General features: G+C 44.3%; 1 protein-coding gene and 1 long non-coding RNA gene across 14 annotated transcripts in view; one reads left to right on the top strand and one right to left on the bottom strand.

The window, feature by feature from the left end:
- Positions 1-16,379, bottom strand: part of SETD5 (SET domain containing 5) — a 79,109-nt gene extending 62,730 nt beyond the window's left edge. For 6 of the 13 annotated variants that reach the window (XM_062200362.1, XM_062200372.1, XM_062200363.1 and 3 more), the window contains exon 1: positions 16,163-16,378. The gene's annotated coding sequence lies outside the window, so the exon portion shown is untranslated. Of the gene's footprint in view, positions 1-16,162 lie in introns of all 13 variants that reach the window. The other 7 variants (XM_062200371.1, XM_062200369.1, XM_062200375.1 and 4 more) reach the window with 5 other exon arrangements.
- Positions 16,380-17,503: 1,124 nt separating this feature from the next.
- LOC133766737 (uncharacterized) lies at positions 17,504-23,270 on the top strand. Its single transcript, XR_009866745.1, has 2 exons — positions 17,504-18,161; positions 22,978-23,270. It is a non-coding gene; the product is annotated as an uncharacterized LOC133766737 (long non-coding RNA).
- Positions 23,271-24,880: the final 1,610 nt, after the last annotated feature.

Genomic DNA, 24,880 nt, shown 5'->3' with positions numbered 1-24,880 from the left:
TACCTTAAAATTTCTAGAGTTTAAAAAACTCCCTAACTCCAGCTAGCATACATGGTACCATAAAGCTATTTCAAATAACACAATTTCTAAAAAGGGACACTGAATCCTGAAAAGAATTTGTGTTTTATTAAAGCGCCCGTCTCTATTAAATTTTTAAATGTGATTTTATCTTTACATTAAGCAAATTAGCATTGGCATGTTCATAAAGTAAAAAGCTTCAAACAGGCCGGTGCCGTGGCTCAACAGGCTAATCCTCCGCCTTGCGGCGCCGGCACACCGGGTTCTAGTCCTGATTGGGGCGCCGGATTCTATCCCGGTTGCCCCTCTTCCAGGCCAGCTCTCTGCTATGGCCCGGGAAGGCAGTGGAGGATGGCCCAAGTGCTTGGGCCCTGCACCCGCATGGGAGACCAGGAGAAGCACCTGGCTCCTGGCTTCGGATCAGCACAATGCGCTGGCCACAGCGGCCATTGGAGGGTGAACCAACGGCAAAAAGGAAGACCTTTCTCTCTGTCTCTCTCTCTCACTATCCACTCTGCCTGTAAAAAAAAAAAAAAAAAAAAAAAAAAGCAAGCTTCAAACAAATATTGGCAAGATGCCAATTACTCCTTTGTTAACAAAGTGGGTTCTTTTCACACAATGGAGCCACAAAAATCAGGTGCCCTTAAAGCATACGAATCTTACTTATGCTAAGTAAGTTGCAAATTAAGAGTTTAGAAAATTCATCAAATATGCAAGACAATAATAACTTTCAAAAGAAAATCTAACATCAACGGGTGCTTATTTTGTAGCAGCCATTATTTCTTTAATCACTTTATACACATTAATTCATGTAATGCCCACAACAACTTTATGAGGAGGTACTATCCCTACTCCGCCAAAGAATTAAACTCACCAAATAACATGGCCAAGGCCAGAACAAAACCGCAGAAAGAATCTGAACCCAGATCTATCCAGCTTCTGAACACATTCTCATTAACTATTACTTACCTATCTGACATAAACTGGTTTAATGTTTCTAGTCTGTATCACATATTAGAATGTGATACATTCCTGAAATATGGTGCCTTATAACTAGGAAAGACGAAACAGACTTAGTATTTAAAACCTAGCCCCTTAGGCCGGCACTGTGGCGCAGCAGGTTAAAGACCTGGCCTGAGGCGCTGGCATCCCATATGGGGGCCGGTTCTGGTCCCGGCTGCTCCTCTTCTGGTCCAGCTCTCTGCTGCGGCCTGGGAAAGCAATGGAGGATGGCCCAAGTCCTTGGGCCCCTACACCCCCGTGGGAGACCCAAAAGAAGCTCCTGGCCCCTGGCTTCAAATAGGCGCAGCTCCAGCTGTTGCAGCCATCTGGGGAGTGAACCAGTGGATGGAAAACCTCTGCTCTGTTGCTCTATCTCCACCTCTTTCTGTGGCTCTTTCAAAAAAAAAAAAAAAAACAAAAACAAACAAACAAACAAAAAAAAACCACCTAGCCCATAATGGAAAATTTATAAAATCAATTAACTTAATTTTAAAAGACAAAAAGCAGATGACCTACTTTCTAAGTAACTGACTCAGGTCTAATCTAAGGGTGAACCATTCAAGAAGTGCTACTGAAGGTGTGTGTTTGGCGAAACAGCTGAGACACTCCTAGGGATGCCCGCATCCTGCATCACAGTGCTTGGGTTTCAGCTCTCCATTACAAGTAATAGCACTATCTCAAATGTACCTGAATCTCCAGAGACAAACACAACGTTGTATTTCAAGAGATAATTTTGGGGCTGGTACTACAGTGCAGCAGGTTAACCTGCCACTTGGTACACCACCATCCCATACTGCTGTACTAGCCATTCTGTGCTTCTGATCCAGCTTTCTGCTGATGTGCCTGGGACACAGCTGATGATGGCCCAAGTGCTTGAATTCCTGCCACCTACATGGGAGACTAGGATGGAGTTCGTGGTTTCTGCCTCAGCCTGGCCCAAGTTTGGCTGTTGTAGGCATTCAGGGAGCGAATCAAGGATGTGAGGTCTCTGTCTCTCCTGCCTTTCAAATAAATCTTTAAAAAAAAAGGTGGGGGGGGGCTGCGAAAAAGATAATTTGGGGGCAAGTACTGTGCATACTGGTAGGCTGCAGCAACAGCTCAGGTACTAGGGTTTCCACCATGCACGTAAGTGCCCCAGAATCAAGTACTGGCTAGTCCTAGCTATTCCATTTATTTGGTAAGTGAACCAGTGGATGGGCCATTTCTCTATCTCAAACAAAAAGAGGACCGGCGCTGTGCAGTAATAGGTAAAGCCGCCACCTGCAGTGGCAGGATCCCATACGCGCACCGGTTCAAGTCCCGGCTGCTCCACTTCCGATCCACTCTCTGCTATGGCCTGGGAAAGCAGTAGAAGATGGCCCAAGTTCTTGAGCCCCTGCACCCACGTGGGAGACTCAAAAGAAGCTCCTGGCTCCTGGCTTTGGATCGTCACAGCTCTGACCCTTGTAGCCAATTGGGAAGTGAACCAGCAGATGGAAGACCTCTCTCTCTCTACCTCTCCTTCTCTCTCTATGTAACTCTTTCAAATAAAATAATCAATTCTTAAAAAAAAAAAGAGAGAGAGAGAAACTGAATTTTTACTAGAGATGTTCTTTATCTACAACTATTAACTCTAACAAAGTCTGGTTTCTAAAAATGAGCAGAAGAGTCCATGTTCCTATTCCATGGCATAAAAATGCCAGGCACTGAAAAACATTATGACCAAAGGGGGAGGGCATTTTGAACACTCATGATGAATTTTTCAAGTCTTTTTTTTTAAGATTTATTTGAGAGGCAGTTACAAACGGAGAGAGGGAGAGACAGAAGAGTTGTAGACAGAGAGGGACACCTTCCACCTGCTGGTTCACTCCCCAAATGGTCAGAACGGCTGGAGCTGGGGCAGTGAACCAGGAGCTTCTTCCGGGTCTCCCAAGTGGATTCAGGGGCCCAAGCACCTGAGCCATCTTCCACTGCTTTCTGAGGCACATTAGCAAGGAGCTGGATCGAAGTGGATCAGCCCAGACTCGAACCAGCACCTATATGGAATGTGGCGCCCCCAGCGGAGGCTTAATGAACTACACCACAGCACAGCCTCTCAAGTCTTAACAGGGTGGAAGAGGATAGAAGCTAGATTCTTCCGACACCCAGTTTGTAAATTTTACTTAAAAACCATTTAAGAATTTCACATAATTATAAAAAAAGTAATTCCTAAAAAATCTGAAAGTGCGCTGAAACAAATCCACTTCATTGTATATCAAGCTGGTGGCCTAACTACACAGAACTAACCCAAGTGAACTCAAAAAACTGTAATTGGTCCATGTACTTCTAAAGGGGTATACACCAAGGCAAGAAGTAATGAAAACGCTAAACAAAAACTCACTTTCCAACAATCACACTGTTCTGTCTTCCTAAAACTGTGCTATGGTCCAAGACAAAGAAAAATTACATTGGTATTAGTGGAAAATGGGACTTGGAGGAAGAGGAAAAGGGGCAAAGATTAGATTCTGAAGTTGTAATGAATTTGAAATAAAAGTTACCAAGTCCCTACAACTGAGACTTTCACAGATTGTAAAACAAACATGTCAAATTCCTGAGTAAACAATACTACTACTTCACTGACTATGTTTGGAGGTTGCTAAGTTTCTAAAAGCTCTGTACATAAGGCAGAAAACAACAGCACTTATCTTGCCTTTTATATTCCAATTGTATCTTACAGGAGCCAAAAACTGAGGAGGAATATTCCAGACAATAAATGAAATGATAAAATACCATGACTTCACAAGCAGAAAAAAAGTATTCTTCACCAGGAATTTTGAGTGTTTGAGAATTCCTGAAATCTTACAGATTCTTGCATAGGATATATGAAGTTTGCTCTTTTCCAACTACATTATCTGTTTAAGGCCAATTTTTCTTCATAGTCTTCAACCAAAACAACCTATCACAACAAATTAAATGCAGAAGCAGTTAAAAGAAAGCAGCTATCTTCTTTTAACTCAGATACGAAAGAAATAGGTAAGACAGGATTAGTTAAAAATATATTTATTTCAAGGGCAGAGTGACAGAGAGAGGAGACAGAGAGATCTTCCTCAGCTAGTTAATTTCCCAAATGCCCACAATAGCTAGGGCTGAGCTAAGCCAAAGTCGGGAATCCAGAACTCCATCCTGGTTCCCACAAGGGAAGTAGGGACCCAAGTACATGGACCATCATCTAATGCCTTCCCAGATCCATCAGAAAGAAGCCAGATCAAAAGCAGAGTAGCCAAGACTTCGAACAGGCACTCTGATACAAGATGTGAGCATCTTAAGAGGTGGCTTAGCATGATGCGTTATAATGCCCATCCCAAACAAAATTACTTCAAAAAAACTTGAAATATAGTTATTTTTCATAAACCATGTTATTTATGTTCACAGGTTTATGGCTATTGTTTTAGAATTAATAACTAATTTTTCTCGGCTTTAACTGTTGATCATAAATCTTGATAGATATAATCCACACAAACAAAAGCTCTCTGGAGTGTTCAATTTTTTCAGACCATAAAGTTTGAGACTGGCTAATGTAGGCAATGAATATCAACAGCTGCTTAAAATGGCACAGACAAGAAGACATTATCTAATTTTTTAAAAGACTTTTAAATTATTTGAGATGCAGAGAAGGGAAAAAGGAGTTTCCACCTGCTGTTTCACTTCACTCCCTCACATGCCTACAATGGAAGCAGAAGTGGGAACTCAATCCAGTTCTCCTACATGGGTGGTAGGAACTCAATTGCTTGACCCATCAATACCACCTCTCAGGGTCTCCATTAGCAGGAAGCTGGTGTCTGGAGATGTGGACAGCACTGAAACTCAGGGACTCGGATATGGCACACAACTGTTTAATCACTAGACCAAAGAACAGTGCCAGTTACCTAAATCTGGATGAATGGAGCACAGCACTAGTGCAGTCTGCCTAATAGCTAACTTACATGAAATTTGGAGGAGGGTCTTCTCTTGGTTCCGTCATACTAAATGACAATTTAAGCTTCCAAATCCAGAGTAGGAACTCTATAAAACATTTCTTCAATATCAATAGTATAGCACAAAAATAATGGAAAGAGAACCCATAAAAATTCAAACCTACCAATCAAGTGCAATGTATAGCCCTTATCTTGATCAGTTGGAATATTTAAAATAGTTCAATGAAACCCAAAGTGAAGTCAATTTTTCCTACTCTATATGGAATTTCTCACAATAAAAAAAAAACTGAAAAATTCAAATTTGCATTGCCTTACCACCAACAAAAAGGAAAAAAAAAATGCATTCTAAAAATTGCTCATTTAGCAATGTGAGTTTAGTGAGACCATAAGATAAATCCTGACAGAAGACCCCACAAATCAGAAGAGCTCTATATAGAAAAACTGGGTTGCTAAGTAGTGACTAAGAGTTACACTATCTTCTATAATTAGGGTGAGTATATAATTTATGGTCCAAACTGGGGCATTTTTTGAGAATGTAAGGGGTGCTATCACTAATTATGCTGGGCAGCAGGCATAAACCAGGAGTGTTCCAAGGAAACCAAGACACTCCTATTGACCCTATGTTTAAAAATTACAATTTAAAAAACTACTTTCACAAAAGATATTCAACTCAATCCTTTAGCTAACTATTTTCCATAGATGCACATGATGACTAGTACATGGAGTTAAGAAAAAATGACTTTTTATTCTTCTTGGCTGGACCTAGTTCTGAGTATTTCATGAAGTAGGATAAATCTACTTCTCTTCCCGTTACTGCTCAGAGTACTGCAAACTTTCCAGCCATTTCTTTCCATACTAACTGTTTGATACAGCTTATGAAGAAGGTTACACCTACTCAGAGCTTCCCTTCTTTAAAAACACTCACCTTCCCACTGATTTCACACTCCCTAGCCAGACTCCTACTCAGTTCATGAACTGATACCTTGTTCCTTAGCAACACTTTAAAACGTTAATGGGTGGTGGGTCAGGTTAAGCAAGGAAGAGTGAAGTAAAACCACCTGAGTGAGGTCAGTCAGCCCAAGGTTTCAAACTAAGAGCCTGGAATTGGCTTTATTACCTACTTGTTCTAGGCACAATAGCTACAGTATCTTCTGAGCTCAAAGTATGTTGTTAGCACCATTTTCTCTATTTTGAGCAAACATCTGGTATAGTACTACTTATATAATATGTGACTACCTTTTAAATCTGTGAGTATGTTATACCGCTCTGTTTTTAAATACTGGGTAAACTTTGTCAATAAAGGTAGCCCCAACATGAAATATTTAACAATTTGGTATGTAGACTTTCCAATTTTTACCCTTATCCTAAGGCACTGACATCAACATGTCAAGCCACCCTTACTTTGTTCTATTAATAAGTTATAACAACAAAGTTCCACTTATCATAAAACTAAACTTGTCTATAAAGAACAAATGTATTTTAAAAGGATCTTTTAAATTTTAGACTCCTACATTTTCCCAACATATTTTTAAAAAGGTTTTATTTATTTATTTGAGAGGTAGAGTCACAGAGAGAGGGAGAGACAGAGAAAGGTCTTCCATCTGCTGGTTCACTCCCAAATGGCCCCAACGGCAGGAGCTAATAAGCCCATCTGAAGCCAGGAGCCAGGAGCTTCTGCCGGGTCTCACACAATGGTGCAGGGGCCCAAAGCACTTGGGGCATCTTCTACTACTTTCCCAGGACATAGAGAACTGGTTCGGAAGAGGAGCAGCCAGGACTAGAACCAGCATCCATATGGGATGCCAGTACTGCAGGTGGAGGATTAACCTGCAGCACCACAGCGCCGGCCCCCTCTCTTTTCTAAGGCAATGCATCTAGTATTTTTCAGGCTGTCAACATAAAGACATATTTACTTCTATGGCTATAGCAGCTGGCATCACAGAAATTCAGATAATAAAAATTTATTAATTTGTTTAATAATCTAAAGCTACATTCAGCATGTAATCAATCACACTGCTTCAAAAGTCTGGCTCTATGTTGTTTTAGGGTAAATGCCTGTCTTTAGAACTAAAGTAAAGCTTTTAAAAGATGTACCCCTTTGCTTCTATCCTAAATGCTATTTTAATAAACATTTATTTTTTAAATAACCACATAACTTTCTATTCAGTTTCTCTTATAAAACAAACCAATTCTCAACAGCCCACGTTAAATAAAGGATATTTAATTGCGGAGTCTGACTAATTGCCAACAGGTCCTTCCAGGTTCTCCTTCCTAAGTAAAACCTTCCTTGGATACCAACCATACCCAAACAGTTGATTATTCATTGTAGATCCTCCTCCTTTGTAGAAGCTATGAAAGCAAAAACTGTGTATGTTGTGGCATGCACAGAAGTTAGCAGTGGGAAATTTTCAACATAGGCCAAAGATAATAACAGGGCAAGAATTAAAAAAGAAAAAAACTTACGGAGAGGAACCAGTAACAGAAAAAAAATCCCCTCACACACTACGATGAATAGGCGTGAATATAAAACAATGAGCTGCATCTGCGCATGCATTAAAACTTACACGTCAACATTAAATATGCTAACATGAGAAACTGGAACATCTTAACCAGATTATAATAAGAATTATGAAATAATCGTCTTACTATATTCAGCAGGGCATACACCTTATTAGATTACCGGGTTTTATTTGAGTCTTCACATTTTAGAAGTGGAGAGGGAAAAATTTCAGCATCAGAAAGCAGTAAGAATGAAAGAGTAAAATTTCTTATTTGCTACAGTGGTATTGGATATAGAAGACTTGAAGAACATAAATTATGCAAGTTGAAGAAAGAACTCTGAAGCATGAAAATTTTATATTTAAATAGCTTACTTCACCTTCATTAGATAAGGGGACAATTATTTTTAAGACTAGTTTCAGTCACAGATCTGAGTTACACAAACTAATAATTTCTAAGTCAAATTGCAAATATTATCTATAGAAGGGAGTCTATCTTTAGTCTAGCTAAAATCTATAGTTGCATCTGGTAGTAATCATGACTGTGAACCACCAACGAAAATTAAGTATGCTTAAAATCTTCCTAAGGCTAAGAATATGAAATGGGTTATCAATAAAGCAGAAGACACTAAGTTATAAAATCTGTATCACTAAATACTTTTAATAATAGGCCAAATTAGCTTTGTATTTAAGCACATAATAACAAACTCACAACCTCACTCTAATAATAAAAACCACATTAGCCCATCCAATTTTCCCCCTTTGTCCTAGTTCTTTTTTGCTGGGAAGAGGCGTTGTGGGATAATAATAGCAGGAAATAAGGTGGAGCAGCTGTACAGGCAAGATGAAGATGAGGTACAGTGTTTTCATGTCACCTCCATTCTAGCCTACTGCTGGGAGGGGATCTTACTGAAAATCAGATGAGCTATTCAGAGCCATAACAGCTACCAAAACCTTTGGGATCAAGATGTCATCCCTACTCTCTTTTGCCAGAAACGTTTTAGGGTCTGTAGCAAGAGTCAGATTAAAGGAGCAACAAAAGAGATTTTTAATTTTTTCTAACTATTTGGAAAGACACAAAGGATATTTACTGTAATCCTAGTAATGTGGGTTTTGAAAACTGTTGGGTATGAACACTAGGGCTTGAACTAGATCTAGATGGTTACTATTTTAGTCACACAAATCTACGAAAATAATCCATGTCAATGAATGTATTGAGAAGTAATGGCTATTGTAAATTTCTGTAGCAATTTAAAATATAGGCCACTAAATTCCATGTCACTGCTACTGGAACTATACAGACAGAAAAAAAAAAAAAACTTTTTAACTAGCGATAATGATAATTACTCGAATTTCCTTTTTCAGGTCAAAATACTTTATCTTCTGTAATTGCCAAGATAAAAATAAAATGTTAAATGGGTAACACATCTTTTCGCTACAAAAGGAAATGCAGAAACTTGGTCAACTTTGCTTAACTACTGCAGTATGTATTGAAGGCAGGGTCTTTTTCTGGTTGTCAGGTTAAAATTTCTCTTTGCTAGTCCACAAGCAAAAATTAGCATTCCAGTTCATGCATTAACATTCCAGTACAGGTGGTCCGTCCTTTAAGCAATAGATGTGCTCTTGGAAAACCAAGTTGAAACCAATTTTGCTTTCTGTTTTTTTAAAGAGCATTCTGGCCTTTGATAGTTATTACCCTGAATATATAGACTGTTTTTTAAGATTTTATTTATTTGAGAGGTAGAGTTTCATAGAGAGGGAGGGAGAGAGAGAAAGGTCTTCTACCTGCTGGTTCAGCTCCCCAAATGGCCCCAAGAGCAAGAGCTGAGCCAATCAGTACCCAGGAGCCTCTTCTGGGTCTCCCATGCAGATGCAGGGGCCCAAGCACTTGAGCCATCTTCCACTGCTTTGCCAGGCCAGACACCTGGATTAAAAGAGGAGCAGCTGGGACACAAAAAGGTGCCCACATGGGATATTGGTGCCACAGGTCAAGGCTTACTTAGCCTACTGTCCCTCAGCGCTGGCACCACAAATCAATTATTTCTAAAACCCCAATTCTCTTAAAATATAATAAGAGTGGGAACAGCACTGTGGTGTATTGGTTAAGCCACCACCTGCAGTGCCAGCATTCCATATGGACACTCATTTGAATCCTGGTTGCTCCACTTCCCAATCCAGCTCTCTGTCTCCCTGTAGGAGACTGGGAGGTAGCTCCTGGATCCTGGCTTCAGAACGGCCCAGCTCTGGCTGTTGCAGCCATTTGAGGAGTGAACCATCAGATGGAAGAGCTTCTTTTCTCTCTCTCTCTCTCTCTCTCTCTAATTCTGCCTTTCAAATAAATAAATAAATCTTTAAAAAAAAAAAGTTTAAAAGAATCTCCCCAGACTCTTATAAAATAGGACTGCTTCTACAGTCTAAGTAACTGCTATGTGTTCTATGAATGTAGTTCTCTCTCTGTTTTAAAGAACTTGCATGGAACGTGCATGGTGGGGTGGATGTTTGGGACAGCAAGTAAAGCTGCCATTTGAGACACCTGCATGCCAAGTGGGAATGCTGGTTCAAGTCCTAGTACTCTGCTTCAGATCCAGTTTCCTGCTAACGCATCCAGGGAGGCAGCAGGAGACAGCCCAAGTACTTAGCTGACACCCACATGGGAGACCTAGATGGAGCTCTTGGCTCTTTCAGGCATTTGGGGAGTAGCCCAGTGGATAGAAGCTCTCTCTCTGCCTTTCAAGTAGACAAAAAGAATTTTTTAACGAGAGAAAAAAAAAAAAAAAAAAAAAGAGTGGCATGCATGTACTATTTACTTTTAAAATAATTAAAATATCATCAGGACACTTATCTATTTCATATTTTAATGAAAACCTGAAAAAGGGACCAAAGTTTCAGGGCCAGCGCTGCGGTGTAGTAGCAGGTTAAGCCTCCATGGGTGATGCCAGCATCCCATATTGGTGCTGGTTAGAGTCCTGTCTGCTCCGCTTCTCATCCACCTCCCTGCTAATGGCCTGGGGAAAGCAGTGGAAGATGGCCCAAGTGTCTGAGTCCCTGCTAGGCCAGCACTGGTCACTGTGGCCATCTGGGAATGAACCAACAGATGGAAGAACTCTTTCCCCACATAAAACTGACTTTCATTCTTTAACAACAACAACAACAAAAAAGTTTTGAACTATTTCATGATTTTGGTTTAAAGGGCCTGTTAACACACAGGTCTCTTCCAACTTTGTGATTCATAGTTTAATAATAAGCTGGATACAACTGCCATATTTTTCAGTAGACAGCAGAGCACAAATGTATCAAGCAAGTTGTGCCTAAACTAAAATTTGAGGCTGGGAAGCATATCTGGGGATTGTCAGGTTCTCCAGGAAGCAGGGATGTGGCTAATAATGAAGAATTTTTCTTCAGCAAGCACTGCACATGATGGTAGCTCAACACATGACTGCTGGATGGTGCTTTCCATCTAACTGGAATAAAACTGGAGCTAACAATATACAACTATTTCATAAAAGGAAACTAACTATGTTATATGTTTTGGCCTACTTCCAACCGGAATACACCTACTATGTACTGAAAAATGAGTTTTACTCAGAATGTTCTTGTTCATTCTTAATGAGAATTCAGTTGGCAGACGCTCCAGAACTGGTCTAGTAAAAAAGTTACATGTACTTAGAAAGATGTAATGCATGGGATTTTTTTTTTTTTTAACTTATACAAGGCTTCAAGTTCTTTATTTTTTCTCGAAGAAGAGAATAGGTCTCTACCAGATACTTTGGAATGTACCAAACTTGGGGTTAACAGTATATGGTTGGCAGAAATTCAATGCTGGAATGGGAACTAAAAATGATTTCTTTAATTGTATGCCAAACTGAATAATCTCCCAGGGAAAAGAACCTCCTCCTCTGCCCATCCCCCAACCAACACTGCCTCCCTGCTGTGCAAAGAGCCCTTTGTCCTGCCCTGCACTTATCTAGCTGTTTGGCCATATTGACAGGCCTACTGGAGGCAGAATAAGGGAGTCAGTCTGACATAAGCAGCTGGCAATCTGAAACAAAAATCTTCCTCTTCTACTCAGACCAAATCCTGCTGCAGAGGTCTATGGCTCCTCCCATGCTTCCATCTATTTCTCATCCAGAATAGTAAGGAATTCAGATTTTTCTTCAGTTAGTTAGCAGAAATCAAAACTTGATTCCCCAGATACACACCAAATCTGTATAAATTCCTATAGCAACTTCCCCTTTTTTTTGTTTTTGGGGTGATTCACAACATAGGCCAAATGTATTCCCAGCTCTGGCTGCATTTATAGAACTAACATGACTAGCGAAAAAGATTCTTTATTATTTCAATTTGCCATCAGAACTCTGGGAATCCTCTCACTACAAGGAAAACAGAAGAGAAAGCAGTACGATTGAAGCAACAGACATATACATAAGGCAACACTGGCCGATATAACCTTAGTTATAAAGATACTAAGACATTATTCCAATATACCAATAAGCAGAAAATTTATTTTCCCACATCAAAGATACTGAATGTGACCTAACATTAAATAAGATATTCCCTCAGGTATTCTGTAAACAAAATCAATAAGATGGAAAAACAGTGAGGCAGGATGAGATTACAAATTCCTTACTCACTGAGGACACACATAAAGTAGACACAGCTTCATTGTTCCAGTATCTCACATTCCCTTCAGGAAGCACATTCAGCCAAAGTAAGAGAACTGTCTGAGTGATGCTTCATGACACCCCACCAAGTTCATGGGTATCCTTTACCTAACTGATAAGTGAACACACAACAAAATTATCTTAATATGTATAGACAAGTGAAGGACGTTATATTTTCTCTACCTTTCAGGAGCTTCCTTAAATCCAACCAGAAAAAAAATTGTAATATCAGCTGAACAGTTAAAATGCCACTTAATCACATATTTTGCATTTTTGGCAGTAAGAAATTATACCAATCCCTGTCCATTGTAGGTACAGTACACTTATTTTCTAAGGAGCCCCTCTGGTTTCTAAATTTCAAATGACTACCAGTTCTATTACTAAATATTTTATCTCACACATTTTGCAAAGTCAAAGTTTTACATTTTAAACAAAATATACTTGTCAAAAAAAACAGCTGAAACAATTTTTATAAATGAGATTCACTCTTCAAATTTCAAATTAAACTCACACATTATCAGAATTCAACAAAAGGTCACAAAAAATATTCTACCTTCCATCCAGTAACCACTGACTGTAGGTCTAATGTTTTGCAGGTGATTTCAATATAATGAGTTAAAACAAAAAAGGTATCTGCACTTTGTACTGTATTATTTTTCAACTCACAGGCAAAAATGAAATAGTCACTTTCCTGGAAAAACCAAAGTTAACTTCAGAAAACATAAAAATCTCTGGGTACAAAACAATATCAAAAGATGTAAAAAAGAATTTCAACTATTCTGGCTAGACTTCCATGAAAGGGGCCTGTATGATCCTTCACAAAAATGATTACATGAAAACCAACAGGTTCCAAAAAACCAGGACACGAAAGTGAAAAAGTAATTATTTTATAAGGTAATTTTTATAGCATATAATAATTTAAAACTAGAAAATAATCTTCCTTAAATTGCATCAAACAGCCAGTAGAAGTGAAATCTTAATCCAACACTGTGCCTTCAATGTGACTGTACTAAGAATCAGAACCACCTAAAATATTATGTATTGAAACTTCTGTTTCACTGAGGTCTACTTTAAACACAAGGAAACCAACATGAGCCACAGTTGTGAACTGTTTTTGGTTCCTTGCCATAAATGCCAGTCTTGACACAAACTATAGATGTATGTGGGATTTAAGTAAATTTATACAAAATTGGACACACCAAAACTCTGAGTGAAATAAAGGACACGAAAAGTCTCAAGGGGAAGATAGAACTCACTGGGTATGTTAAGTGTTGTATGTAACTGGTGGTATATTTGGGTGGTGGTCGCCTCTATACTCTACAGACCTCTGCTTAATCGCACATCGTCTTAATGGACAGCTGTTGTTGGGGAGGGGAGACCACAAAAGGGTGTTCACACACTCAGTACACTAAACTAGAGTTATACCATTTCTGCATATTCCTTTTGGTCTGTCTTGTATTTCCCATAGATCACAGCCAAAGATACATCCTTGTGATGTCAGAAAACTATATCCAATACGTATATAATAAATCAAACTTTATAGGGCAAACTCCAAAGAAAATACCTAACCTGGAGAAATCAGTTTATGAATATAGGAATTAAGAGACAAATATTTATATTTGGAGGTCCCTTCAAATATGGCAGGTCACTGTAGAGCTTTGGATTCCAAGTTTAGTAAAATGTCTGGCAAAGTACCTACTCAGTAAGTAAATACAGCCTAATCAATGGGAGGAAAGACAAACAACAACAAATCAAAACTGAGTCAACGATTAAAAATATGAAGGGAAATAAGTCAGTTGCAGGAAAAAATATAAACAGTTCTGGTTTTCAGGCAGGTCCATAAATTCTATTTCAATTATAAATGGGTTCGGAAATTAGAACTCCAGTGGAACTACTAAGAAGAAGAAATCCCAGATTAAAAAAAATTCTACCAAAACAAGACCCAAATCAAACAAAAACGAGTTTTTAACTATGATCCAGTTCCCAGACATTGGTATCCGTAATTGGGTAGAAGGTTAGGAATTGCTAATTCTCATCTCCCCACTAGTAACAGGCAAAGCAGTCCAGCAGGGAAAATTCCCAGGAAACCAAGGTTTCTTCTAGTCCTGAAGCAGCCATCGTGTAAGTGCAGCTCCCTGCAGCCAACAGCATTAATGGACGCTGCACTGCTGTCCTTCCCTGGAGACAGCAGCCAGCACTACTCAAGCTTCTCACGTAGCAACCAGAGCTCCAGAGCCAGCAGCTGCTGCTGCCTTGTATACTCACCCCAGTGATCCAACACAGGAACCACCTTCTGTATACCCCACCCCCACTCCATACACACTTTTTTTTTTTTGGAACCAGGGCTCCATACTAGAAGGGCTGAAATTACCCCTTTTAGAAATAAAAGAATCCTAAGCCCACCTTTTTCAACTAAGGTTTTCTATAAAGAAAAATCAACGTTTCTCAAAATTACAAATATTCATTTAACTAAACCAACAAATTAAGATTAAGCTTCAACATTCAGAAGGCCAATTTTCCAAGCACTCTACAAATTCAAATTTGCAGCTCGAGACAGAGCCTTGTGCCATGTCCTACCAAAGGACAAAATTCATTTTTCTACACATAATGACAGCCTGAGTAAACCTTAAAGACTCTAATCCCATTATGGGACAGAATTTTTGGCTTCAGAAAAGAACTAATGACCCTCCTGAGAAAACTGGAAGAAATCCAAAAACAAATTTTTTTTTTCCCTGTGCCCTCCAAGAGGCCCAGAAACCTCTGATTACGTGAGTAACCTCTGCTGTAGCCCTAGCTCAGATTCCACACATCTAAAATTACCACTCATAACTCCCCTCTCAGTGACCTAAAAACATCAATAATATGAAATTCACCACCAAAAATACTTTTTCCCCTCCACACAGGGCGTACACAGTCTCTTGAGAAGCTGAGAACATTCAAATCGGCTGATTTTCCTTAATCAAAAGCAGAGCTATGCAACACCTGACTAACAAAGAAATGAAAATATGACCTTGGTCACCAACGTGCCATCTAGACACAACTTGCTCAAGTCAAGAAGAAAATCGGCAGGGGCCCTGGGGAACCTTCCCAGTACTCTGAGCACGGGGGACCACCGCAGAGACGAACCCAGGTAGACACAAAGCCGAGTGGAAGCCAGAGCTCTGGCCAAGAAACGAGTTACTGGTGAGCACACTGCACAAGTAACATGAGAAAGCAGAAAATGCAGGTCACACACGCACCCCTGACCCGCACCGGCAGGGCTGGCTGCAGCGCCAGCGAGCGCCCCCGCGGACGACCACTCCGGGCTGAGCGAGAAGTGAGGGGCACGGGCGCCGCAGGCAGGACGGCGCCCGCGAGGGGCTTTCCCAGCACGCAAACTTTCCCTCTCACGCGATGCACCCCGGGCCGCCCGGGCCCGCTCCCTGCCCCCTCTCGCACGCACACGCAGAGGCTTCACGAAGGGTTCGCCTCTCGGCCGCGCAAGCCGCCCTCCACGCCCAAGGCGGGGGACGCGACGCGACCTGGCTCCACTCCAGGCTCGAACCCTACACACTCCACGGGGGCGGGCTCCCGCGCCGGAGGCCACGGGGAGCCCAAGAATGCGAGGTGGGGGTGGCGACGGGGTGGGGGCCGAGGCAGCCATCTGAGCTGCGAGCCTGGGCGCGAGAGCGAGGGGGCCCGGGCCCCCACGGCGGGGGCGCGGGCGGGGGTCGGGAAAGTACGCCTGTGTGTCGGGGCGCGGGGCCGCCCGCGGCCTAGGCGCCGGCCGAGGTCAACGTGGAGCGGGCAGCGCTCAGGCAAGGGGGTGAGAGGCGTGGGGGGAGGGGAGCGCCCCGCCGGGGCAGCGGGGTCGCCTGGACTCCAGAGGGGGCCTCTCCGGCCGGCGGGCAGCGGGGCTACGTGTGCGGGGGCGGCGGGGAGCCGGAAGGGGCAGCATCCTCCTGCAGGGAGCCGGGCCAGGGCCAGGCCCCGCGTCCCGGCGGAGGAGGTGACCCTTCCCTCCCCGGGGGCCCGGCGGGGAGGGTCGGCCTCTCTCCTGTCGGACCCTTACCTTGTCCCAGGCGCTGCCGGGGCCTGGGCCCGGGCTGCGGCGCACGGCACTCCCGGGAGGCAGCAGGATCGAGCTAGGCCCGACGCGGCGCCACGGCGTTTCCTGGCCGGGAAGGGCCCGTACCCGTGAGGTGGGGGTGGGGGGCAAAAAGGCGGAGCGAGCCGAAGGCGGGGAGGGGGAAGGGCCAGGGAGGGAGGGGGCCGGCACTACTGTGTTGGCGGACTGGCGGGACTGGGCTGCGTGAGTCTCAGCGCAGGCGGGCGGCGGCCGCCCCTCCCCCGGCGACGGCGGCGGCGGCAGCGGCGGCGGCAGCGGCGGCGGCGGCGGCGGCAGCTCACTCAGCCCGCTGCCCGAGCGGAAACGCCACTGACCGCACGGGGATTCCCGGCGCCGGCGCCAGGGGCACCCGGGACACGCCCCCTGCCGCCGTGCCATTGGCCGCTCGGCCCGCCGCCCGGCGCTCATTGGCCAGCTCGCCGCCAATCCGCGGGAGCCGCCGGGGCCGCCTAGAGAAGAGGCTGTGCTCTGGGGCTCCGGTTCCTCAGAGAGCTTCGGCTAGGTAGGGGAGCGGAACTCTGGTGGGAGGGCGGCCAGGCGAGCCGGGGGCTTGGGTGGTGGAGGTGCACCGGCCGGTGGCCGGGAGCCGCCTTCCCTCGTGGGACGTCGGGAGTGTAGCGTTTGTTAGGCTGAAAAAGGGAACGGGGCGGTCGGGCGCGGGCAGGACGGAGGCCCGCCTCACGGCAGCCGGAGGGGGAGGGCGAAGGGAGGCGGAAAAGGCTCGACTCCGGACGGAGCCATTGCTCCCGCAGAGGGAGGAGCGCTTCCGGCTCGCCTCTGGCCCCTGATTGGCCGCCTCTCCTCCCGCCGTGTGTGAAAACACAAATGGCGGCTGTTGGTTGGAGCGCGGCGCCTGTCAGTCAGGGCCTCGGGAGTGCGCAGCCGCCGGGCGGCTCTCGCGGTGCCGCCTGGGTGGGGCGGGGAGGTCGGCGGTGGGGAGAGCGGGACGTGCGGGCGCGGCCGGCCTCCGGCGCGGGGGAGGGGAGGGTCAGCGAGAGAGGCTCCCGCGCCGGCGTCCTCCCGCCCTCGCCGCCTTCGGGGGAGTCGGTTTACCCGCCGCCCGCGCGGCCCCCGCGCCTGATTGGCTGCCGAGGCCCGAGCGAGCGGGGCCGGCGTCCCGGGGGCCCAGCGCCGCAGTGTCTGGCCCCTCGCCTCTGCGCAACGTGGCAGGAAGCGCGCGCTGGAGGCGGGGGCGGGCGGCCGGCCGGGCTCCGCCCCGAGCTGCTGCGGGGGCGCCGGCGGTGGGGGCCGGGGCCGGGCCGGGGCGGGGGCGCCTCCCCGAGCGGCCGTCGGGCGGGAGCTGCAGTGGAGGAGGCGGGGAGATGGCCGCACCCAGCTCGGCGCGGGGAGGGCAGTGCCGCAATACCTTTATGGGAGTTCTCTGCTGCCTCCTGTCTTCCAAGGCCCGCCCAGGGCCCAGAAGAATCCCTCCCCTCGCCTGTGGTCTCGTCATCGCCTCCATGTCTAGTCGCCGCTGGTTCGTGGGCGGGATTGTGTGCCACGGCTTCAGGGCGAACGTGGGGGCCTGGGCGTTGTCCTGCTAAGAAGCTGGACAGGTGTAGGGGTGGGCGGGCGGGCCCAGTTTCTGTGTCTTCCCAGGGACTGGCGTGGTGTCGGGGCGTTCGCCCGCGGTTAGTTTTATGCAGCGAGACTGCAGGTTATTACCGAGGATGACCTGGAGGTTTTTCCTGGAAGTAGAGGGAAGGTAGCTTTGTCCCTCGATCACCGGAGGTGTACGCGGACCCCGTTTCAGACGCTGGCTGCGCCGCCAGCGGATCGCACTGTCAGATTAGATCTTAATTGTGAAATTGCAGCCTTGGCTTGGGAACCCAGCGCTTCCCCTGCTTCCACCTTTGATCCCATTCCCATGTGCCGTGCTTGCTGCTCATCCAGTCTGCAGGCCGAGTGCTGGCTTTCTTCTCCCCTGACGGCGGGGAGCCTGGTGAGTCATGGAACCAGACGGATGGGCCCCACCCTCCAGTGCAGCCTCCCTGATGCACTTTGGTGAATTGATCTCACCTTCTCCGCCCGGAGCCTACCCAGGTTCCCGATGACCTTGACTGCGTTCTGGTGAATGTATGGCGCTTGGGGTCCAGCATCCTCTTCCCCACTGGGATTCTTCAGTCCATCCTTATTGCTTTAGAGCGCTCGGTGTGTTCGCCTCCGGTGGGGGTCTCTGCCTCCAGTCGTGATAGGTTTTGAGGAGATGGGAGTCACTGCTGCTGTGTCCTGGTTGGGGTGCCTGAGGCCCCTTGGGAGGCTAGCCTCAACCTTGTATCGGCTTCTAGGTTTGCTGGTGTTTCCCCACCCGAACTCCCAGGACTGATGGTTGACAGGGATCAGGCATTGCCAGCACATCTTTGCAGGGTGTTTCCTTCAGGAATGCTACCCCTCCCTTTCCTTACCTTTCCAGACTTGAGAGCCGAGCTCTGTCCCCCCACGTTCTTGCATTCTATAATCTGCTCTGTGAGCAAGGCTCCCTCATTTAAAGGTCTAGCACCGCTTTCTCTTGATCCTCACCAGCTTGTTTGCTTATCTGGGGTTGGGGTACCTTTTTTCTGCCAAGAGCCATTTGGCTATTTATAACATCATTCATGGGCCATACAAAATTATCAACTTAGAAATTAACCTGCTATAGATTTATTGAACTTAGAATCCTGCCTGCTGTTGCCTTGGCAAGGCCAAACCAAGTGATTCTGAGGGCCTTGCTGGCTGGCTGTTCCCACCCTTGACTTAAATCTTGGCATTATTCAGTTTGTGGCTGATGCTAGCGCAGATGCTCTTTAACTGTTCTGAGCTTCTTGAGGCACAGTTCATGGACTCCTAAGCTCCTAGGACACTGCTTGATGTCTAGCCAATCCTGAGTAAAATGGAGTGAGCAACTACATGTGGATGACTTTATAAGGTCTGGTATTTTATGGGTCTGCAGCAGCTCTTTGTGTGCTTGCTAATGCTGGTTAGTACTGTCCAGTAGAACATTCTGCACTGATGCAAATAGTCTGTCGCTGCTGTCCTACTGTAGCAGCCACTAATTATGTGTATTCTCAAGCTCTGGGAATGTGACTGGTGTTTTAAAGTGCTAAATTACTGATTTTATTTCAGTTATCACTATGGACGGTGTAACTAGCCACAGCTTAACATCGTGAATTGCAGAATTTGGACATTGATAATTTTTCTTCATACCAAGGGGGTAACCCATTTAAATTTTTTCTTTTAACTTTTATTTTGCCTGTTTGTATACTAAACTTTACTTGGCTGAAATCTAAATACAACAGGCCATTCTTAATGATGAAACTTGTTTGGACAACAGTGTGTTGAGAAAGTAAATGTTGATTAGTTTGGATTTCAAGCAGATTTAAGGAGGTGAGATTTCATTAGGCTATGATGAGAGGTGCATAATCAGAAGTCACGGAAGCTTAATTAGGAATAGTCAAATTCTGAAGAAGTACAAATATTGGTGTATTTTAATACCAAATGCTTCTTAAGTATTTTTGTAGCATTTATAAATTTCAGTTAGACATATTGTTAATTTTTATTTACTTGAGAAGCAGAGAGGCGCACACAAGAACTTCCATTTGCTGGTTTATTCCCGAGATGCCTGCTGTGGGTGGAGCCAGGAACTCAAACCTGTTAGTCTCCCATGTGAGTGGCAGGAGCATGGTTACTTAAGCCAGTACCTTTACATTAGGAGGCTGGAGACAAGAGCCAAAGCCAGGAAGTGGGACATGGACGTCTAACCACTAGGCTAAACACACGCCCCTCAAATATTTTTATTCATTTGCATGGCAGAGGGAGAGTGTGACAGAGAGCTTCCATCCTCTGGTTCGCTCCCCAAATGTATGCAACAGCCAGGGCTGGACCAGAGCTCTGTCCTGGTCTCCCATGTGGGTGGAAGTACAGCTTCCTCACCATGTTAGTAGGAAGCTGGATCTGAAGTGTGATGCCCTCTGATACTGCAATTTAACATCTTTGAAAACTAGCCTAACCTGCTTTACCACAATGCCCATGCCTTCAACTGTTTTAAGACTTTTAAAAGTCTGATGGGAAAGACACCCCAAGGACAGAATTCTTCAGAGCTTCAGTGTACAGAGAGCTCTTCAGACAGTTGCCTTTCTGTGTGATGCAGAGTCTCGGTCCCACATCAGAGATGATAAATCCACAGTGTGTGTGGGGAGTCCCCGAGGGGCAAGCCTTAGCAGTCCGCATCTTTTCAGGTGCTGTATCTGTACTGCGGAATAGCTGCAGTGAGGTGCTACGCCTGTTTTCCTGACAGAAATGTTACAACTTCATAAAAACTATGCTGCTTTTTTGGCCTTTAGTTTTTCACCAACTGAAATATTTTCATTTTTCTTCCAAAAACAAGCAGTGGGAGAACATACTGAAAAGCAAGGATTTTGTTTAATTCTTTTTTGAAATTCTCTTTTAAAATACTTTTTAAAAATACTTTAAAAAATACTTTTAAAGTACTCCTAAGTTGCTTTTTTGAACAAGAAAAATTTGTGTGATAGTATGAATCTAAGTTGCATTCCTCAAGGACATGGTGATTTAATTCTTTAGTGTCTAGGCACAGAGCTGGGGGTTTAATAAATGTTGCTTTTGTGAAATTGGTTTGTGAATAGTCGTTTAAACCCACAAAGCATAGAAGGAAGGTTCAGCTCATGGAGGAACTTGGAGTCATACTTAAGTCGCCTGATATTCTATTCATAGATGAAACTCGGGCCTCATGGTCTCAAGGAGCGTGCAGCTTTTTCTTGGGTTTCCTGTTCCAGCCATCACTGTAATCTTCCTGTGCTTGACTTCCTTGAGCTTTTTTGTCTTAAATAAACCAGCTACCTCTGTTTGTGAACTCCTGCATACTGTTTCTTAGAGGACAGAAATTCATTATATTAAACGTTTGTACTTGAATGAACAAGTCAGGGTGCTTTAAAAAAATCTATACATTTGAAAAAAGAGTTACACCAAGAGCGGAGGAGAGGCAGAGAGAGAGGTCTTGGATCTGCTGGTTCACTCCCCAGTTGGCCGCAAGGGTTGGAGCTGCACCAATCAGAAGCCAGAAGCTTTTTCCAGGTCTCTCACGTGGGTGCATGGGCACAGGGACTTGCACTGTCTTCTGCTTTCCCAGGCCATAGCAGAGAGCTGGATCGGAAGTGGAGCAACCGGGACTTGAACTGTTGTATATAAGGATGTCAGTATTGCAGGCAGCAGCTTTACCCACTAAACCACAGTGCTGGCCCTGTACTCTTGTTAAGTTACCAATCCAGGAGTTTGGTACTTGACTGTGCAGGTTGAGAATTCTTGATTTTGTGGGTTACCTAATGGCATGCTAGTTTAGGGACAGACTTCTGCTGAAAAGCTGTCTCCCTTTCTTGATGGAGTGGTAAGAAGCAATTAGCTGTGAGCAGGTATGAAGTCAACACTTGGGGTTGTTTGTTTGTTTGTTTGTTTGTTTTTTGACACCAGGAAATTCTTCCTGCTCTTTTCGAGTATATCTTCATGGTGACTGGAGATACTATTTCTGCCTCTGATTATCCCTCAGTGTCATGACTGTTGGGTAAATCTGTTTCTCACCTTTTTAGTTCATTCCTCACTGGTTTGTTTTGATACGTTAGATTTTGGTTTGCTTAAAAAAATTTGAAGATTTGTTTTTCCTACTGAACACAGAAAAATGTCTTTAAATCATGTACAGAATTAGTTCCTTTATCATCTCATTACATCCACTTCTTGTGTGTGGGTTCTGGTCAACTCAGTCAACAGTTTTCATAGCCTCTCTTTGCTGACCTTTGATTAAAATCTCATTGCAGAGTAAGGACTTACTTTAAGAAACAATAGGGACATTCTAGTATATGATAATATGCAAACATTATTTGGTAACAGAGGTAGGTTAGAAATAATATTTGCTGAGTGCCTTTTGTATAAGAAGTAATGTGCTACTTTAAAAAAATATTTCAGAAGCAGACAGATTTACATCTACTGGTTCACTCCCCCAAGATTCCCCCAACAGCCAGAGCTGGGCCAGGCTAAAGCTACGAACTCTATTCTGGTCTCAAATGTGGGTGGCCATCATCCATCTGCTGGCTTCCCACGTGCACTGGGGAGCTGGCGTGAAGCTGAGCATCCCAGACTCAAACTCTGATACTGGATGACCACTTAACTAGCTGTGCCCACTTTACACAGTGCAAAACTGAAGCTCAGTGAAATCAAGCAACCTTCTCATGGATACACCAACAAATTGAAGGCCAGGTGTTGGAACTCGGGTCTGACAGTTGGTCTTTTTTTGAGGCAGGGGCAGAGAGAGGTGCTTTCCATTCACTGGTTCACACCCCAAATGGCCACAGGAGCCAGAAGCTTTGAGGTATCCCAAGTGGTTGCTGGGGCCCAAGCACTTGTGCCATGTTCTGCTGCTTTCCCAGACACTAGCAGGGAACTGGATTGAAAGTGGGGCAGCTGGGCCTTGACCTAGTGCCTGTATGGGATGCTGGTGCTGCAGATGCAGGCCCCTGCCCGTTGGTCTGACTGACATGTAGTATCATTCTCTGATTGAATGTACACAGCTGCTGGATACAGAAGTTTGAAAGCTGGGACCAGTGAGCACACAGAGTGATCCACACAAAATGAGGTGGCCTGATAGCATTCAGAAACCACGCAACTAAGCAGAATCATCTCAAGAAAGCCTTTGATGGCCTCGCCCGTGCATTTGACTTGTCACAGCTGTAATTAAGGTAGTAATTGTGCAATTCTTTTTTTGTTCCCTATTTTAGGTTACTTGAGCGGGATGACACTTGACTGGCTGTGTCTTTGTTGCCTAAGCACAAGGAGGTCTTCGAGGTCAAGACTTTCCATAATACCAAGATATTTGCCTTTTATCATTTATTCTTAAAAAGTGTGCGCTGAGACTACAAACTGTAATGTTAATGAACAGTACTATGAACTGTACAAGTTATTTCAAAGTCCTGTAGTTTTCCTTGTGCTTCACAAACATGTACTTCTGTAGTGTGTTAGGTATTTTCTCCCAAATTTCCAAATATTAAAGTTTTAGAATTTAGGAACCTTACTCTAAAATAAATTTGTTTTTATTATTTAAGAATGGATCAGGGACTTCAGTAAAATAAACTTACTAAACCAGCATTCACATCATATTTTTAAAACACTGGAAAGCAAGATTGACTTGGGGAGGGAAAGAATTGATAAAAGTGAAAGGTGACTTAGATGATACTAAACTGCCCTTCCTGTGTCTTACGAAGCAGTGTCACTGCTGTTGTGCACTCATTAGGAAACCAATCATTCCAGAGAGCCCTTTTGGAAAGGCACTGATGTATAAAGTGTGACTCTCCTTGAAAGAAAACAGTACAGCTTTTCAGGCTGGAAGTGCAGTGTCAAACAAGAGTTAACTGCAGAAGTCAGCTTGAGAAACACAATAGCTGAGATGTTAAGAATCCTCACAGTTCTTATCCCTGAGGAAAGGCAAGTGGAAAATGACAACGAAACTGGAACTACAGTGGCAGCTTGTGCATTAGAGCATGGCTTGCAGGAGTAGGGATTTGGTGTAGCAGTGAACAGGTTTGTGTGCAGGTGTTAGGGTCTTTAGGAGGGATTCAGAAATGGATGGGTCTACAAACAAGGCTGGACTTTGCTCATGTTTGCCAGGCATATGCACCAACTCATCAAAAACAACTCTTGTATGTGAAAGTTTGGCAATAAACAAGTCCTTAGATGGTATGAGGTAACTTTAGTCTCATAGGTTTATCCCTAACTACATGTGTGCACTAGCTGTGAAAGGGCAACACCAAGTAAAATGGCATCAAACCACAGGAGTCAGTGACAAAAATTGTGGTTATTCAGAATTGGTTCCTGGGCAGAGGAGATGAAGTTGTTAAGGAAGACAGTTGACAGAAGTCAGTGATAAAATCCAGACTCCTTCTTGTATTTCACTATCAAGTCTCTTGAAAACTTCCCAGTTATGATAGGTTGTATTAATGACTATATATGTTATTTTGTAATGAAGCCAGGCATCTTTTTGGAGTATTTACATAACAGTGAACTATCCAAATGACCAATACATGAAAATTCAAGGGGCTGGCGCTGTGGCACAGCAGGTAAAGCCACGGCCTGCAGTGCCAGCATCCCTTATGGGTGCTGGTTTTGAGTCCTACCTTCTATTAAGCTAGACATCTACAAGAACTTCTTGTATAGTACTATGCTAGTTATGTTAACGTAAATCTGTTACTGTAATACTTACATTTCTAGCAAGGTAACAATGTGTTGTCCTCAGTTTTTAAGCAATGTTAAGGGGTCCTGATGTCACCTGATGCTTCAGCTATAATACACAAATACTCAACTGCCTGTTGAATAACTGGATATAGTTAAAAACGACTCCCAGTAGTAAGCCTGCCTAGCTGGCACACTGGGCATGCCCCAGTCAGGAGCATGTCCTAGTGATAAAGATAGGTTGAGTTCTACTGGGGATGTAGAATCCTAGGCAGGGAATTCAGAACTTCGGCTTTATAGAAGCCATAGCATTCTTTCCAGTGAAAATTGCTGCCATAAATGTATGACTAATTCAGTCCTCAACTGATTAGGAAACAGCCCCAGGGCCAAAGAATGACAAGGCAAGCCTGCATGAGTATACATTCTTACATCATATATATGTAAGCATTCCGTTTA

The sequence above is a fragment of the Lepus europaeus genome, chromosome 9 (assembly GCF_033115175.1).
Source record: "Lepus europaeus isolate LE1 chromosome 9, mLepTim1.pri, whole genome shotgun sequence".
In the NCBI taxonomy this organism is placed as follows: domain Eukaryota; kingdom Metazoa; phylum Chordata; class Mammalia; order Lagomorpha; family Leporidae; genus Lepus; species Lepus europaeus.
The sequence above is the reverse complement of the archived record's forward strand: the minus strand, read 5'-3'. Positions and strand labels throughout refer to the sequence as shown.